We start from the raw sequence: 18,382 nt of genomic DNA on the forward strand, positions 1-18,382 counted from the left end.
GCACGCGGGGCGGGGGAGAGAAATCAAAATTGAGGGGCTAAAAGTAGACGGTTTTGACGGAGAACGAATCTATGAATTTCAGGGCTGTTACTTCCACGGGTGTCCTAAATGCTTTCCTTTTAAAAGGGAAGAGCCCCTTACAGATGACCCTTCCGATACTCTGCATTTAAGGTTCGAGAGAACCAAATCTAAAATTTCTCGACTTGAGAATGCAGGGTATGAAGTAGTTGAAATGTGGGAGTGTCAGTTCCAAAAACTGAAGAAAGAACAACAATTGGATTATCTAAATTTTCTCCCCATTCTAAACACACTCCCACTCAACCCCAGAGATGCCTTCTTCGGGGGAAGGACAGGAAATGCAAAATCATATCACAAGTGCGAGGACGGGGAAACTATCCAGTACGTGGACGTATGCTCACTCTACCCGTACGTCTGTAAACGGGGAATGTATCCTCGGGGGCACCCAAAAATCTGTGTAGGGGACAAGGAGTGTAGAGAAAGAGGCTTGAAGGCCGAAGGCCTCCTCAAGTGTAAAGTCCTGCCTCCTCTAAATTTGTACCACCCCGTCCTTCCAGCACGCATGAACAATAAATTAATGTTTGTTTTATGCCGTACATGTGGTCTAGAAATGTCAAACACAGAGTGTAATCACAACATCGAGGAAAGAGCATTGACAGGGACATGGACAATGCAGGAAATACGCAAGGCTGTGGAAAAGGGATACGAAATTGTAGAAATGTACGAGCTCTGGGAGTACGAGGTGGCAAGATACGAGACAGGGGGTCTATTCACAGACTTCATAAACAAATTTTTAAAAATCAAACAAGAGGCATCAGGTTACCCCTCCTGGTGCCTAACTGAAGAAGACAAGGCCAAGTACATTCATAGTTACCACGAACACGAAGGTATTCACCTGGACCCGACCAAAATTGAGAAGAACGGGGGTCTCCGTTCCCTAGCTAAATTAATGTTAAATTCTTTCTGGGGTACATTCGGCCAAAGAGAGAACCAAACAAAGACATCAATTGTTAGAGAACCATGCGACCTGTACAAATTACTTACAAGTCCGGGGGTCCAAGTAAACACGTTACAAGAAATAAATGAAAATGTACTCCTTGTTAATTGGCAACATATTGACGAAGTCGGGGAATCCATGAGAACAGTTAACGTCGTACTAGCTGCCTACACCACCTCCCAAGCAAGACTCAAGCTGTACGAACATCTGGAAGCTCTGGAGAACCAGGTCCTCTATTACGACACAGACAGTGTCCTCTACGTACAAAGGGAAGGTATGTACAAGGTCCCCACAGGGGATTACTTGGGCGAGATGACCGATGAACTGGTTGACTACGGCCCCGGCTCTCACATCGTTGAATTTGTTTCAGGCGGCCCCAAGACTTACGCCTATCTTGTCTGGTCAACAAATAAAAACGCACTAGTTGAAGTTTGTAAAATAAAAGGCCTTACTCTAAATTTAAAAACTAGCCAAACATTAAACTTTTCCAAATTAAAAGAAATGGTGCTGAGTGAGACCAATGTAAGCTTGTGGAGAACATTTTACCGTGGAGGAGCACAAATTATTTAAAATTACAGGACCCAAAAGGAAACTCGAAGGACCCTATGACACTTTACCTTTTGGCTTTAAAAAGCATAAAAACTAACACATTAAATACAGCAAGACTTACCTGACTCGTCCCACACACCCTTGAGGATCGGTAGCAAGCCACGAGGTCCCGACTCTTCACAATGATGAAGCAATCCCTCTCTACTCTCGAATCTTCTGCATACCTGAAGAGCGGCCAGGGCTTGGAGAGTAGGGACCTCGTCCCACGGGAGCCAGGCCGGGATGACACAGGGTAGGGGCTTCCACAACTCAGAAACGGTGAAGTCGTACTCCACTACCTGACGGGTGTGCGCGAGCGGTTACCTCGACGTGACCTCCCAAAATAAAGTCGCCGCTCGCGCCGTGCATCCCGCTCCAGCTGACGGTGAGCCCGACTCCATGCCCAGGCAGAGATGGATGGCTGCTGTGGCGGCGGGTCTGTCCATGCCAGGAGCTTAGACAATTGTACAATCACTTGCAGAATCGTTAGAAGTGAGGTCAACATTGTAACTAACTGTGTTTCAGAGCACGGGAGCTCAGCGTCCAAGTAGAGGGGAGGTCACATGACCGGTCATGTCGCCGGGGAGGAGTGAGTGTTTCAGTCTAACTCAAATCATGGCACAGATACCCTCGCTTGTGGACCTATGTGCGGTGAAGTATTGTGAATCCTTTGATAGTAAACAACATTTGCTCCAGAACACTGTATCCCTTCCTCGCAAAATTACCGATATTTTGACTAACGTTCACACCTCAAATTGTATAACCGTACGCACCGAGTCCTACCTCCAGAGTGGTGAAGAGTATTGCAAGGAGTGTTGGAGGAATACGTTTACTCATGGCGTTTTCCGGGACTTACGGTGCCTATACACTCGCCCTTCCGTAGATAGACGTATATACACCCAAAAGGGAGTATGGGAACAGATCCGATCTAAATTTATCTGTAAATCGTGTAACAACCCGTTTAAAACAACCGTACGCTGTATGTGTTGTTGCGACTACCGGTTTGATTGTAGGGTACCTCCAATCGGTGTAATCGATAGAGGTATAGTACCACCCCTCGCCAATTTGAGCGGAGCAAAATACTGTGAGCAGTTTGAAATGGGGGAAGCGCTAATTTCACATTTGCGACAATACCATACATACGAAATAGAATCCAAGCTAGAAGGAATTCATCGTGAAAACTGCCGAACAATAACAGCGGTATACCACTTCAACCAGGGAGCAATGTACTGTATAAAATGCTGGTATAATCTCAGTTCGGGTAAGAACCCTAACGTGAAGGTAGATATGGTACTTCAAAAAGGAAACGTGCGTAGGATCCAAACTGTATTTTCTTGTTCTCTTTGCAACAGCACCTGTATACACATGGTACAACCAATGTGCACGTGCGATACGTGTGACGTAGGGTGGTAGACCGCGTCACTTGGACTACACAATGTAGTCTTGTTAAACCGTCCCTGTGCAAATGGGTATGTATGAATGTGGGAGCTCAGTAAGGGGTTTGGACTTGGGCATGGAGATGAACAAGACTAGGCCCTCGAACGGTTCGGTACGAATGTGGTCCTTCGGGGTGGGCTAAACCCCATAAGTCCCTGAGACCGTGAATGTATGTGTAATGTCTAAGAATAAGGGATGGGGCATTATTGGGTCAAGGAGTATCAACCAGTCACTTCTGGACGGACTTCCAAACCCAATAATGTTTAACCTGGGCGTCAGACACTCGCGTGCCTGACGTGGATGTTTCCAAAACCACACCACTTAGACATTTATAAATACACTTGTATTACCACCTAAGGATCACTTCCCAACATGGACGCTATAGCGAGAGAACTGCACAAACCGGCTAGACGAAATTATCCTAGACGCAAGGTCACGCTGAAAGGACTTAACGATCTCTATCAGGCCGACCTTGTAGAGATGATTCCGCATGCAAGAGCGAACAAAGGATACAAGTATATATTAACGATGCTCAACTGTTTCACAAAATTCGCATTCGCCATACCCATAAAAAACAAATCCGGTGCAGAGGTCGCAGCCGCACTAGGGTCCATACTATGTAAACATAAGATGAAAAACTTACAAACGGACCAAGGTAGAGAGTGGTACAACATCCACGTCAACAAACTCATACGGAAACACAACATTAACCTGTACTCTACCCAATCACATTTGAAAAGTTCCATTGTAGAACGACTAAACAGAACTTTTAAAGAAAAAATGTATAAAATGTTTACGGCACGCGGTAGCTACGAATGGTTAAGCATCCTACCTATTATAGTTAATGAGTACAACAGTACCGTACACAGGACGACCGGCATGAAACCAAAAGACGTTAGACGGAAACATGTAAAACAGATTCTCGACCGAATAAACAACAGTAGACCCATCAAGCCGACAAAACCTAAATACAATGTAAATGATCGGGTTAGGATAAGCAGACACAAAGGAGTTTTCAAAAAGGGTTATTTACCCAATTGGTCAAACGAGACGTTTACAATCTTTGCAATAAAACCTACAAAACCTGTAACATATATTTTACAAGATATACGAGGCAACATTTTGCAAGGCGGATTCTATGAGCAGGAACTGATAAGAACCGCAACAGGAAACGTCTATCTCGTCGATAAAGTTCTTAGGCGGAAAGGCCTCAAGGCCTTGGTGCGGTGGCGTGGCTTTGACCATACCCACGATAGCTGGGTAAACTCCAAAGACATTATTCGCCCAAACACAGTAAAATATAAAAGGTGACGCGGTGTCTTGGAAACTCCATTACCAAAATGAAGGTCGTAAAGCAAGGTATAATGTTTAAAGTCTGCAATATGGACGAGTTTATAGGTAGCGGATTAGGTCGCAAAAACAAGAACGGTCCGCTCCTACCCGATACTATAAGGAGCCTGATTGTAGGCCCCTCGAACTGTGGAAAAACAAACGTACTATTCAATCTACTTGTAGATCCGAACGGATTACGGTTCGAGGACGTGTACGTATTTTCAAAATCTCTGTATCAGCCAAAGTACCAACTACTATCAAAGGTATTGCCGAAAGAAGTTGGATATTTCGCCTTTGATGATAACTCGCAGGTCATTACGACGGACGAGGCAAAAGAGAACTCAGTTATGGTTTTTGACGATATAGCTTGCGAAAAACACGATAACATCCGTAACTACTTCACTATGGGTAGACACAAGAACATAGACACGTTTTATCTCGGGCAAACGTACACGCACATACCTAAACAGCTTATCAGGGACAATGCCAACTTTATAATACTGTTCAAACAAGACGACATAAACCTGCGTTACGCCTATAGCGATCACGTAAATACCGACATGGACCTGGAAAAATTCAAGCAGTTGTGCAGTATGGCTTGGAAGGACAGACACGGGTTTATAGTCATAAGCAAGGACGATGACATTGATAATGGAAGGTACCGCGTAGGTCTCGACAGTTTTGTTCAAGATCTATAATAGTTAGGATCTACACTTATAACGACATTAGAGGGTTCTCGAACCAGAGACTCCACAAGGTCAATTCAAATCTGTGTACATGGTACTACCCAGACAAGAAAATATTTTGCGGTAATTACTGTAGCAGACGACCACCACACGGCTTTCTACTCAATAGAAGGTGTTGGAGACACAAACGCCAAGGACAGTACAGTGCAACCATTCCTCCTGTAATTCTGTTAATGATTTCGTCCAGCGAACGCTTTTATAACCGCGATATCTGGATAGAATTTTTGAAAAAGAGCCAAGAAAAAGGTGTACCATTTGAACTCGTTGTGTATCACGAAGACATGTTAAAGTGTACTGTGCGGGAATCACAGAACTTCTTGTCCCGATTCAGACCATTTCCAGATCAATTCGGAAAGCTTGTACCGCTGAGAAACGCGCACGGTGGTATACACTTTGCCCAAGTCTGTATAAAAATGTTAGAGTACGGTTGTAAAATCCCACACGCCTCACGTTGCATCATTCTCACGGAGCGAACTATACCTATTAGGAAACCTGTTACAATCTACAGACACGTACTGGCATCAAAGTGTTACAGTGACATCAGCTACAACGTAGCGTACGGCCCGGTCCCTGACGGGCTGCCGAGAGGCGAGAGGAACAAAGTGTTTGCAGGCGTAAACAATCTGTGTCAGAGCCTCTTTACATCCGAATTTCTCAAGGCGGCTCTACCAACGGTGCCCATGTATTGCGACAGATTCGGAATAAGTCTGCGGGACGGGGTATATAGCATTACAGACCGTAAGCAGTTTGAGGCGTGGAGGCGGTTCACAGGAGCCAATCCGAGTCAGTTCTGGCTACTCAACTCTTACCTAATTCACATACACGGTACAGTGAGAAACCCCATCGCACAGTTTGGGTTTATGGATAAGACTGTGGAGAACGACAAGTATACAGTGGCCGAGATCCTCCAGTGGAGGGACGGTTGGAAGAGAACCTTTGTGTTCAGATCACGGGGACGAGTACAGATACCGAGATCGGTATACTTCAAGAAACTGGGTACGGAAGCGTCACTTTGTGAAATCATTCACTTCCTTCGTAAAAACAAAAAAGGGCAATGTTCTTCAGACAAGTCGAACTACCTTGAAAAGTGTCAACTCAACACTGACACGGTCAGTGTGCAATATGGAGCCAAAAAAGAAGGTAAGATTTGACGACAGAGTGAAGGTTCATTTCGTTCCAAGATATGATGAGTGCAGAGGTATTGATTTATCCCAGGTTTTTGAGCGAATGAGGGAAGCGTATATAAGTGTTAAACGAACAGATGGTGTCATCATTGATAAAAATGGAGCGGAACGAGAAACAGCTAACGGCCGAGATATCAAAGTTAAGAACGGCTATTAAACGAAAGTACAAGGAGTTCAAACAAGGAAACCTGTCCTCCGAAGTCCGTCTGGAAAAACAGTACAAACCCCTCCTCTCGGAACTGCGAAAGCAAACCAAGGACCCCGATATTAAAGGGGAACCAAAAGAAGAGCATGACGAGGACGGTATAAAAGACGAACCAACCAAGTTTTCTCCGTCCGTAACGTCTTCTCCGACAGTACCAGCTGTACACAATAAAGTGCTGGAAACCACGGTACCCGATGTAAGCACGGCCCTCGCCACGGCCGAAGGTCAGCTGGAGGCCTCACAGTGGGTCAAAGATTCATTCCAGAACGCGTTGACTGTCAAGTACATGAAGGCACTAATGAAGGACATTCCTAGCAATAGAAAGATTGATTCCATATACGGTCCACGCTACGAAAACGGTACACTAATGGTCGGGAACAAACCGTTAACTTTCGATAATGACGGCAGTATAGTCATAGATGACGTACACTACACGCCTACAAAGGGTCTTTATGAATTGCTCTTCAAACGTGCACCACTCAAGGAAGAGTACGACGAAAACGATTTACACGCTTACAGGGATATAATGAAGCGGACACAGGCGCACAAAAGAGGTTACAATTATAAAAGCAACATAAACCGTAACAACTCCACAAAATATGAGCTCGTAATTTCAAAGTTATTCCCCAAAACACACACTGGTAAGGGTTTGAAGGACCAGTCGCGTCCTGACCCTGTGTACTATGACGACCCGAATGAATTGTGTGAGAGGCTAAGAGTGTTGGTAAGCTCCGCAGAGGCCGGTAATACGGGGCATAAAAACGAGATTATTAACATCGTAGAAGAGCTGAGGGAGCTAAAACTCATAAGCGGTAGTGGTAACGCCAGATACAGAGCTCTGGTATAAATGTTTAGACAAAACCCCGTAATGTACAGTTTCGAAATGAGCGTGGACAAGTTTGGTCGCCCAGGTGGCGAGGCCGGTAAGAGAGGTCCGCCTGGACAAGGATTCAGTCTCACAGTCGATGGCAACTACGATATCAAGGGCAAACGGTTATGTAACGTGGCCGATGCGCAGCAGAGTCTAGACGTTGTAAACTTGCAGACCTTGAAAAATAATGTGGATAGCGCAGTCCTCAAGACTGTGTCTGACGTTTCGCTTGTATCCAAGAAAAATGTAATGGACGCTAAAGGTAACAAGATTAGCAACATAGGTAATGCTATACTGTGGACCGATGCTCTGACTCTTCGCCGTCTTGCTAGTGAGGTGCCCTATAAGGACACGGACAGCAAATATTACAGGTTTGACAACTACAGATTGCGCATGATAGGTGATCCCGCTGGGGATACAGATGCAGTGACGCTAAAATATCTTAAAACGAACACTCTAAAAAGAAGTAGTGATGGTAACATCTGGGAATGTGATAACAAAAGACTCGGACAGATGGCTGATCCTCTTCTCGCTGGCGACGGGGTAAACCTGCAGACCTTGGACAAGAAATTAAAAGGCACCAAAACAGATTTGACCCGGTCTATGCTCAAGACACTAAATGCGAATAAACTCGATGCCAGAAATAATAGACTACCTAACGTAGCTGACCCCACGAACGAAGCGGACGCCGTCAACTTGCGAACGCTAAACAAAAGAACATTAAACTTCAATACCGAGATAATAGACGCTAAAAAGAGAAGAATAATCAACTTGAGCGATGGTGAGGGACTGGGCGATGCTGTGACTCTGTCACAACTACGTACCCTTACACCTATCAAGAGTATTACAGATTCTACCGTTACATTCGATAATTTCAGACTCTGCATGGTTGGATGGCCAGTCGAGCCTACGGACGCTACGACTAAACGATATGTAGATAGGGCACTATCACTTCTACCTCAGATGAAAGACGGCTACTGGAGTTTTGGACATATGCGTCTGAGCGAGATTGAAGAGCCTCTATACGGGGGTGAAGCTGTTAATCTGAAATACTTTCAAGAACACGCCATGAACAGAGCTGGGCAAAGCTGGAATGCGAGTGCCCTTAAAGTCACTAATCTGGGAGATCCTACCGAAATGAGTGACGCGGTGTCCATGAATTACCTAGTGAGAGTACTGAGCGAAGTCTATTACGGTATGTACAAACTACTGGCTCCGACGCTGGACGCTATACACTTAACCGATAAAGACGAGTGGATCAGGTTCAACATTGTCAACCCATACTTTAGAGATCCAGTGAGCAGGGTGAGATCGAAACCGAGATGGTTTTATTTATATGTGAGTTGCTGACATTTTTACCGTCAGTTTACTTTAGAACCTGGCGAGATGCGGGTCTTGGTATTTATTCTATGTGTAGCTCCTCTGATTGCTGCTAATAAAACTTTGCTGTACTTGGAGAGACACGGCTATCTCGATACTAATACCTCAGAGCTATCCACAGACATTACACAGGCGATCATTAGGTTTCAAGAGACGTTCGGCTTGAATTTGACCGGATATGTAAATGAGGAGACGACTAACTTAATGAACCAGCCCAGATGCGACAATTCAGACGAGTTAATAGCGTCTTTCACTGCAAACCCAAACTACGGATGGCGGAAAAACGATATTACCTGGTTTATGTACGGTAGTAATTATCAGTATGACCAACTATGTCGGACTGCGTTCTCCCTATTCTCAAGACATTCCAACCTGACCTTCCGGCGGGACCCTATAAATCCTACAATCATTTTAAGTATCACTCCTAGGAAACATCTTTTGTATTATCTACGGAAAAATTGCAGTAGATAGTTTGATGGTAGGGGTGGCTTAATGGGTCACGCCTTTCTCCCTATATTGGGGATGAACCAGACAGATGTTCATATGGACGGTGAAGAAGATTGGGATTATACAATGGATCTACCTGCACCTGGAAAAAGTTCATTCTTTTTGGTTCTAGTACACGAAATTGGACACGCTCTAGGTTTGCAACATTCATCACTTTCGTCGTCTATAATGTATCCTTTTTATTTTGTACCACATGGTATTTCAAATCTTTACCAATTTGATTTAGACAGAGATGATCAACTGGCAATACAGTATATTTACGGACCGCCGGCCCCCTCCACCTCAACATCCACTACAACATCCACAACACCATCCACAACAGCAACATCGACTACGACGACAACATCGTCTACCACTAGACCAATAGAGGTCACGCCTACACCTACAGATTTGGACATTTGTAATTTAAGACACAAACTCAACACGTTCTTAGTAGTGAGAAACAGACTATATGCGTTTTACGGTAAATACGTTTGGATACTAAGCCTGAACGAAGGCCATAGAACGCGTGAAGAGTTTACCAATCCTCTGATAATTACAGAGTGGTTGACTTTCTTAACGTCAGACTTTACTAACGTTTCGGCCGTGTACCAGAGACCGAACGGGGACGTAGTCATGATCGTAGACAGAACTCTATACGTTATAGATTACCCGTCACTTAGACTGTCCAATCAAAGACCCATTAGCAGAATCGTACATACCAGAGTTAAGAAAGTCAATGCAGCGTTAAATAGTAATATGGGTAAAACCTACGTCTTCGTCGATGACAAGTTTGTTGTAGAGTTGAACGAATGCACCCTCACAGGCACCATGTTAGGGATGACTTCAAGCGTACTCCCCGGTGTTCCAGGGTCCATAAAGGGAGGTTTCAGATATAAAAACGGTCGTATTTATTTTATAACAGACAGTTACGTGCTGGAGTTTGACGAGTTTACCGGTACTGTCACAAAATCCGAGGCGGACATCTTCGACGTACTGCAGATTACTTGTGTGCGTGAATCGCTACTCAAACAGTTGTATAAAGTGATACGGTATATAAATGGCGAACCACAAACGTAATTCAAACAGAGTGAAACGAGCTGTCAAGCGGGGTAGAGGTATAGTGACCAGCGTACTGAACAACGCACCGCCCGCTGTAGGCACCATAATAAACCGTGCTGTTGACACGTTACCTGTCGAATTACACCTTCCCGGCGGCTATCAGTACTGTGGGCCAGGTACGAGATTAGGGGTGAGATTGGCAAGGGGTGATAGGGGTATTAACAAACTCGATTCTGCCTGTAAGCTCCACGATATAGCGTACTCGAAATACACGGATTTAGAACACCGGCGAGAGGCCGACAAGGAATTGGCCGAAAGAGCTTGGCAAAGGGTGAAATCGGGAGACGCTAGTGTTGGAGAAAGCGCCGCGGCCATAGCAGTGACGGCAGCAATGAAAGCTAAAACAGCGTTTGGGGGTGGGAGAAAGAAAAAACCAAAGACAAAGCGAGGGAGGGGTAAACCTAAGGGCAGAGGGCTCTACCTGAAACCGTATCCAAAGAGGGGAGGTGGTGGGGTGAGAAAAAAGAAGGGGTATTGTAAAAAAAACAACGATCTCGATACCGATAAAACCTCTAACAAACCACGAATTGATCCGTTATGCGAGGCTACTCAATATTCCAAACTTTCGAGGTGTCTACATGAGGGACACACTGACCAAGACCCCGCGGCAGTACGAGTCGGCCATAGTTAATCTGGACAGTTCCCACGGTGAAGGTACGCACTGGGTCTGTTACAAGAAACTCGGAGACAGAGTGTACTACTTTGACAGCTTTGGAAATCTGAGACCGCCGGTAGAACTCGTATCCTACTTTGGATCAGGGGTGAGCGTACAGTTTAACTATGAGCGTAAACAGTCTGAGGACTCAGTAGTCTGCGGTCACTTGTGTTTAAAGTTTCTGGCGCGTAATGTTTTCACTTAACGGAGCTGCTCCGCACGTATCTTGCGAGGTCTTTCCACCAATGGATTTGAGGCGATGGAGAGTACGAGATTGGTCTAATTGATCTCTCGACGTACTATACGATACCAAACATTGAAAGAGGTGTGAATTAAATGTTCCACTACGGAGTCGACAAAGAAATAGTGATGGACGAGGGGTCGTATGAAATTGAAAACATAGAAGAATGTATCAAGTCGCACATTGACGGAAGTGTGACGTTCAGTCTTAAGGCAAACAATAGCACGATAAGGTCCGAAGTATCGTGCAGTGAAGCGATACATTTTGAAAAGCCGAATTCGGTAGCCTCCGTACTGGGTTTCACCGCTAAGGAACTGGAGCCTCATAAGACCCACATGTCCGACCTCCCCGTCAGTATTATGGCGGTAAACACGATACGTGTCGAGTGCAACATTGCACGCGGTTCCTTTCAAAACGGTATGGAAGGACACGTGTTGCACGAGTTTTACCCCGATGTGGCTCCCGGGTATAAAATAGTTGAGAAACCGAGCACTGTCATCTATTTACCGGTGAACGTCCGCAGGGTGAACAATATAGAGGTCTCTCTCAGAGACCAAAACGGCGATTTAATCAACTTTAGAAACGAACCCGTCTCGTTAAGCTTGCACATTAGGAAGCGGCAATGGGTCTAGTATTTAGAGAAGTGTCTGCTCAGGCATTGGCCAGTAAACACCGGAAGACGGTAGTGTTAACATCGCGAAACATTCGGTTTCTAGCGTCACTGGGGTTCAAATATGGCGCTACTGGCAATAGAGTCGGCCGCAGAGTATGATGAAGTTGTTACAGTTTGGGAGTTTCACTCTCATAAGCCTTACGCCTCGTCAACTCTGAAGAACAACGACGAAATCAGAATTCCGATAAGTCAACAGGATATAATTACGGCACCGTTCGAAAGCAGTATACACATCACTGGTAAAGTGAGTGCTAAGAAAGCTGACGGGAGTAAGGCCAGTATCTCACTAATAAACAATGCCATCGCATTTTTATTCGACGATGTAAGGTACGAGATAGGCGGTATAGAGGTTGACAGGACGAAAAATGTAGGTATAACGAGTACTATAAAAGGACTACTCTCCATTAGGGATGAAGAGCAAAAGTGTCTCGTAAACGCGTGCTGGCTCGGTCCCAATAAGACCGGTGAGGCCGGTGAATTTACGTATTCGGTGCCTCTGAAACTTTTGATGGGTTTTGCCGAGGATTACAAGAGAATTGTTGCGAATGTTAAGCAAGAGCTTGTTCTCTTGAGGTCAGCTACGGATGTCAACGCCGTTATCTCACCGGACGCGTCAAACTTCGACTTTCAGATTACATCGCTCGAGTGGCGTGTACCACATGTTACAGTGTCAGATAGTTACAAATTAAAATTATTGCGCGTGATTGAGAAAGACACTTTGATTCACCTACCGTTTCGGTCCTGGGAACTTCACGAATATCCTTCACTACCGCAAACAACTCGACAGAGCTGGACAATAAAAACGAGTTCGCAAATTGAAAAGCCTCGGTACGTGGTGCTGGCCTTTCAGACCGGTAGAAAGAACGACCTAGAAAAGGACGCCTCTACTTTTCACCGTTGTGCCCTTACGAATGTTAAACTTTATCTGAATTCAGAGTACTACCCTTACGACAATGTCCACGGCGATCTCTGTATATTTTACGACATGTACACACGATTCCAAAGTTCGTACTATCAAAAACCAGGGTCTCCCCTGGTTGACTTTAAAACATTCACGTCTCATGTGCCTCTGTACGTGATTGATTGTTCCAAGCAGAACGATTCGATCAAGTCGGGACCTGTAGATGTTAGGTTGGAATTTGAAGCTAAGGAGAATTTCCCGCCAAACACAGCTGCATACTGTCTCCTACTGCATGACTCCCACATGGCGTACACAGTGCTCACCGGTTCGGTACAACGTATAATGTAGGAGCGGTGGTGGTGGTGGGGGAACTCTTATAAATAGCTGAATTTTGTACATGTGTCTCATTCTGTGTCATGGAGGAGCTAAACAGTTTTCTAAACGAGCCTGACTCGCTCGATGCGATCCGATACCTAAGATTAAAGACCGAACTACTCTGCAAGGTCGAGGGTTTGCGAAGACTCTTTGCTCAATTTAGACCTACAGTTAGAGTACCCAGTGACCCTTATAATTACGACCATTTCAAGGAATGCGTGAGGGCACGACCCGAGGCTACGTCAGGTCCTGACACTTGTCAGTGCTACTATATGGATTCATACATTGGGGGTTCGATTACGATTTTGGATCAGTTAGTTGGTATGTACGACCCGTTTCTTTCGAGATTACAGGCTCTACTTGAACCCTTCCGTGATAACGCAACACAGGGGCTGTATTGTTAGGGTGGGGGTAATTGTATAAATTGAGGGTTCCTGATGCTAGACTTCATTAGCTCAATCATGTCTGACCGGGAGTGGCCTAAACAGTGTACCGTAACTATTCGACTGCTTAAAGATAACGAAACTGTTAGCACTAATAAGTTAGATGTAGAAGAGGGTGAGTCTGATTACGGAGATGATTACCATGTAAGCAAACTCCCAGAGGATCACATTTGAGAGATATGAACCTGTTAGCGAAGGATACAACGAGACTGTTCTTGAGGATTTTGCTAATGTAATATTCAAGAAAGAGGGTTGCTCTGTTGGCCAACTACTCATTAATGTGAAAGAGTGGAATCTATTCCACTCTAAAATATTTTACGTCAAGGATTTTCCCGCCTTTGACGGTTTCGTGTTGGCGTATCTACAACACACTATTGATGATGGTTTGGAGTATTGCATGTATTGTAGCGATTACACATACGAGGTCCGTTACAATTAGAAAATTTAAATCTAACCGTATTTCCTAGCCCTCTTATTGGTCAAAATAAGCACGTCGCTGATTGGTCTAAATTGGGTATATAAGGGAGTAGTGTGAGGGGCTACGGTCAGACGGGACCTGGACTTCATTGGATGCTGGAATTCATTAGCTCTCATCCACTCGGTGACATTCAAAATGGGCGTCGAAGCGTTTGTAACTGTTTACTTTTACAAAAACGGGAAATTATTAAAAAAAGGCCACATTAATTGCTACAAGTTTTCTTCCAATGCCGATATATACGATGTGAAGGACTACGACCAAATTAGGGTTAGGTTTTCCTCAGAATACGATTCAGACTTTGACTCTGACGAAGAGGAGGAGGAAGAGGAGGTAGACGCGGAAACGAAACCCTTACTTCGTTAATTTGCTGCTTTCCATTGGTCGAAATAAGCACGTCGCTGATTGGTCTAAATTGGGTGGTATATAAGGGGGTAGTGTGAGGGGCTACGGTTAGACGGGACCATACAGGCTTCAGTGATGGACGTGGAACCTGCGAAGGTTCCCAGGCGTAAGGAACGCATAAATTCGTTAACGGGTACTTTCCTAAAGTCGGTTTACTTTTTAGGTAGCGATCTATCAAAGTGTGTAATTGTGGGGTTGTTTAAAGACAGAGGCGATTCTCTCGGGGTGCTATTCCATGGTAAGAAGGGGAGTGTTTACTGGTCGCACAATGTATTTAATCAGTTTGCTCCGAATTTCAACTGTATCACTCAGGCTTTGGAGACCTCGCAGAGGTTGAATATCAAGGTGGACAGTGGGGAGGATGTCAGGGTTTCGAACGTATTTGGTCAAATGCATGCGTATCTCTATGACGGTGAACGTTCTTTAACGCTTAACAAGACCGAGTGGGTTCAGTTCGTTAACAACCTCCCGTCGGTCTACATCGCACTACGGGATCTCTTTTCCATCGAGGTGTCAGCTAAGACTGTTGTTCGGTGTCTGCTGGCTGGCGAGAAGGAGGAGGAGGACGTGGAGTATAACGACATCCCTAGTCCCGTACTTTGCAGACTGGTCCAGGAAGTTGAACTTTTTAAACGCTGGCCAAATGGAAGCGATAGTGGAGTTTCATGCATTCAAGGAAAATGAGAACCGGTTTATTGTGAATGAGTTTGTTGTGGTCAGTCATCTGTTTCGCTCACACATAGTGTTCAAACCCCCGTACAGCGTAACCGAATTAGATGCAAAAGCGGCTAGAACCGCCCGTTGGTTGGTGCGTCACTTTCATCATATTAATTGGAATGACGGAGGGATCCCTTTTGACGAAGATATCGTCCGCGCTCTCTGTAAACCCTTCGCTACTGTATATACTACGGGGTTAGAAAAAGTTAGATTTTTGCCTCGTTTTCACGATAACGTAGTTGATAGGAATATTGTAGATAGTAAGGAGGCTATTGTTTCCGATGCTCACTGTATTTTACCTCAACATAATAGTGACTGTACATATGCTTGTGCTTTAAAAAAGGCTCTAGGGCGGGGTGAGTGAGTGGCAAGCCCCTAAGGCTGGTGTAAAACCTGTAAGTCCTGGGGTTTTCAACTGCTCTTACGGCAGGCCTAAACTCCGTAAGTCCGGGGGCGGTTGTGTGTGTGTGTTTGGATACCTTTATGGCAGGCCTAACCTCCGTAAGTCCAGGGGTACGAGCCTCGCTCTAGTTGCTAAAAAAGAGATGTAAAAAAATATAGTAAAAAACAAAATGTTTCTTTGCGAGTGTTTTACGGGTTGCATTGATAGGCTTCTCCGAGTAAAGCGGCTTGTTACACTAGCAAGGATTACAAAAAAAATACAAAAGTTGTAAAATAAAAAAAATTATGTTGGGAGGTAGCAAGTTTGTTATGGAGTGGCTACCACCGTAAAGAGCGATGGTTGGGGCTCTTTACACACACGTGGATAGGCCTACTGGGGAAGGAGCCACGTAAAATATCTCCTAACGCGCCGGGACCCTACCCCTTGGGTGGTGTGGAAACTTGGGTCACGTTGCAACAAGGACAAACGCACGTGTGGTGGGGGGTACGCTGCGCTTGCATATAAGCGACTGCTGCGAATGTATCCAGCATTGTGCAATCATGTACAGTTGCAGGCACCTTGTGTTGGCGTTATCCGTGGGAGTTATGACTGTGTCTACGGCCGTGATAGCGATTCTCTGCCGAGCACGCCTGCCTCCCGGAGTCGGCTACACTCCCTTGCTGCTACTGGTGGGCCTTCTTGTCGTTGCAGCACCCCTCGTTGCTGGTGACGACGACGAACCGCCTCCACGGAAAGCCTCTCGATTGGTGTTAATGTTATTATTACTATTATAGAATTAATAATTATATTCCGTTTTTCCGATTGGGTAAAATTTGTTTTTTTTGAAGGGCAACGACGATGACCCCCGGCCCGATCCCCACCCCGAGGTCCAGGACTCCCCATTGTCGCCTGACCCTAATGACAGTGTGGAGGTACGTGTGCGCTTGTGTTGGTTTTGTGTTTGTATGCGTGTTTGTTTGCGTTACGGGCTGAATTGTTTTTTTCTTTCCAGGAGTATGACTCGGATGCCACCGTGGAGAACCTGATACCCGGTGTAAGTACAATTGGCTTCCTTGTTTTGTCCGTTTCGTGTTTTTTGCTATTTTCCTACGGTTTGTTTTTTTTGCAGTCTCCTGACCCGTGGGCTTTTGGACCGAGGCCGAGGCAGAGGCCTCTCAATGACACAGCGGTTGAGGACCTTCTGCTGGGACCCTGGGAAGTGTTGGAGGCTGCCATCACGGGTATACCTCTACCACCGTCTCCATCACCGCCCCGGGCCGCAGCCCGCAGGCTCCCTCTCCAGGTGATGCCGCTTCCTCAGCCGCGGCGACTCCCGAGGATAAGTATCGCCCCGGCCCAGGCCCCCTCGACGTCCCGGTCCTCTGGTGGGTCCAATGTAGCGACCGTCGCCCCGGCCCCCTCGACGTCCCGGTCCTCTGCTGGGCCCAATGTCGACTCGACCCAACCCTCTACCTCAACGGGTCGAACCGGCGCTTGTAGAAGGGTAAGTGTCCACCGGTAGTAGTGGTAGTAGTAGTAGTAAGTAGTATTAGTAGTAGTGGTGATACCTTACTTGCTTTTCAGCCTCCTACAGCTGCATCAGGAGTAGATGTGGCACGGCAGAGGTTACGGGAACTGGTGCTGGACCATTTCCTTCAAGTATTTGTTTCGCCGGCGCACGCTCCCGTGGAGTGCACTGTGGGGGCGTTGGTTGCGATGTCCACCCTGAGGGCCGAGCTCAGGGATATGCTCTGGCTCGTCGACCATCTTCTCGACGAGACGCCCCGTGACCAGAGCCTCGTGATAGCGTACGCGCTTTGGAGGGAAGTGCGCTCGTCGTTGGAGGGTCTGCTCATCGGCATCGGCGAGAGCATGGAGTCGGCGGCCTCGAGGGATCCCTACGACATCGACCTTGAGGAACCGGAACCGTCGCCCCCAGCTAGGCACGTTCGCTGCTGTGTCTGTATGGACAGATTGCCGACGGTAGGGTTGAGGCCTTGTGGACACACTCTGTGCCCACAATGTGCCCATAGGCTCTTACGTTGTCCAATCTGTCGGGTGATCATCCACGGGAGGATGCCATTGTTTTTTAAAATTTTTTAAATAAACAAGTTTTTTTCTATGTAAGTATTTGATTTTTCAAAGTTCCCGCCACTTTTTTTTGGTTCCCGCCATTTTTTTTGAGGTTAGGGATGTTTTCCCGCGCGTGAGGGATTTTTCCTGCATTTTTCCCGCATTTGAGGGATTTTTCCCGTGGGGGCGGGGCTTAGCCGCCATCTTGGATCACGTGACCTGCTCTCGACCAATAAGAACGCGGGGCTATCCTCCGGCTAACTCTACTGACGTTGTAGGCTGCTCCTCTTGACGATGTTCAACCTCCATCGTATATCCCTCCCGACTAATGGTCTGAGTTGTAGACTTTTTCCGAGGGTTTCTCTTCTTCTTTTTCTTCCCTATCTCCCCTCCATTCCTTGTTTTTGGAGAAGCAGTCTCATCGAATTCAGGTAAGGTGGCCAGGGGTGTAAATTCGTTTTGGGTCTCGATTGGGACATTCTTCATTAGGACGACAGTCCAAGTCTCAGTGCTCTTCCCGCGGTGGTACTCACATCTATCAGCCTCCGCTCTTAAACACAAGTTGTCGGCTTCTAAGACCTGGATAGTATTTCTGAGGCGTGATAAAAGATTGTGAGTTTCCACACACCGTGGATCCTGACAGGCATTGGGCACTTGCTCACACTGCACAGCGCGG

Source organism: Homalodisca vitripennis, chromosome 6 (assembly GCF_021130785.1).
Source record: "Homalodisca vitripennis isolate AUS2020 chromosome 6, UT_GWSS_2.1, whole genome shotgun sequence".
Taxonomy (NCBI): domain Eukaryota; kingdom Metazoa; phylum Arthropoda; class Insecta; order Hemiptera; family Cicadellidae; genus Homalodisca; species Homalodisca vitripennis.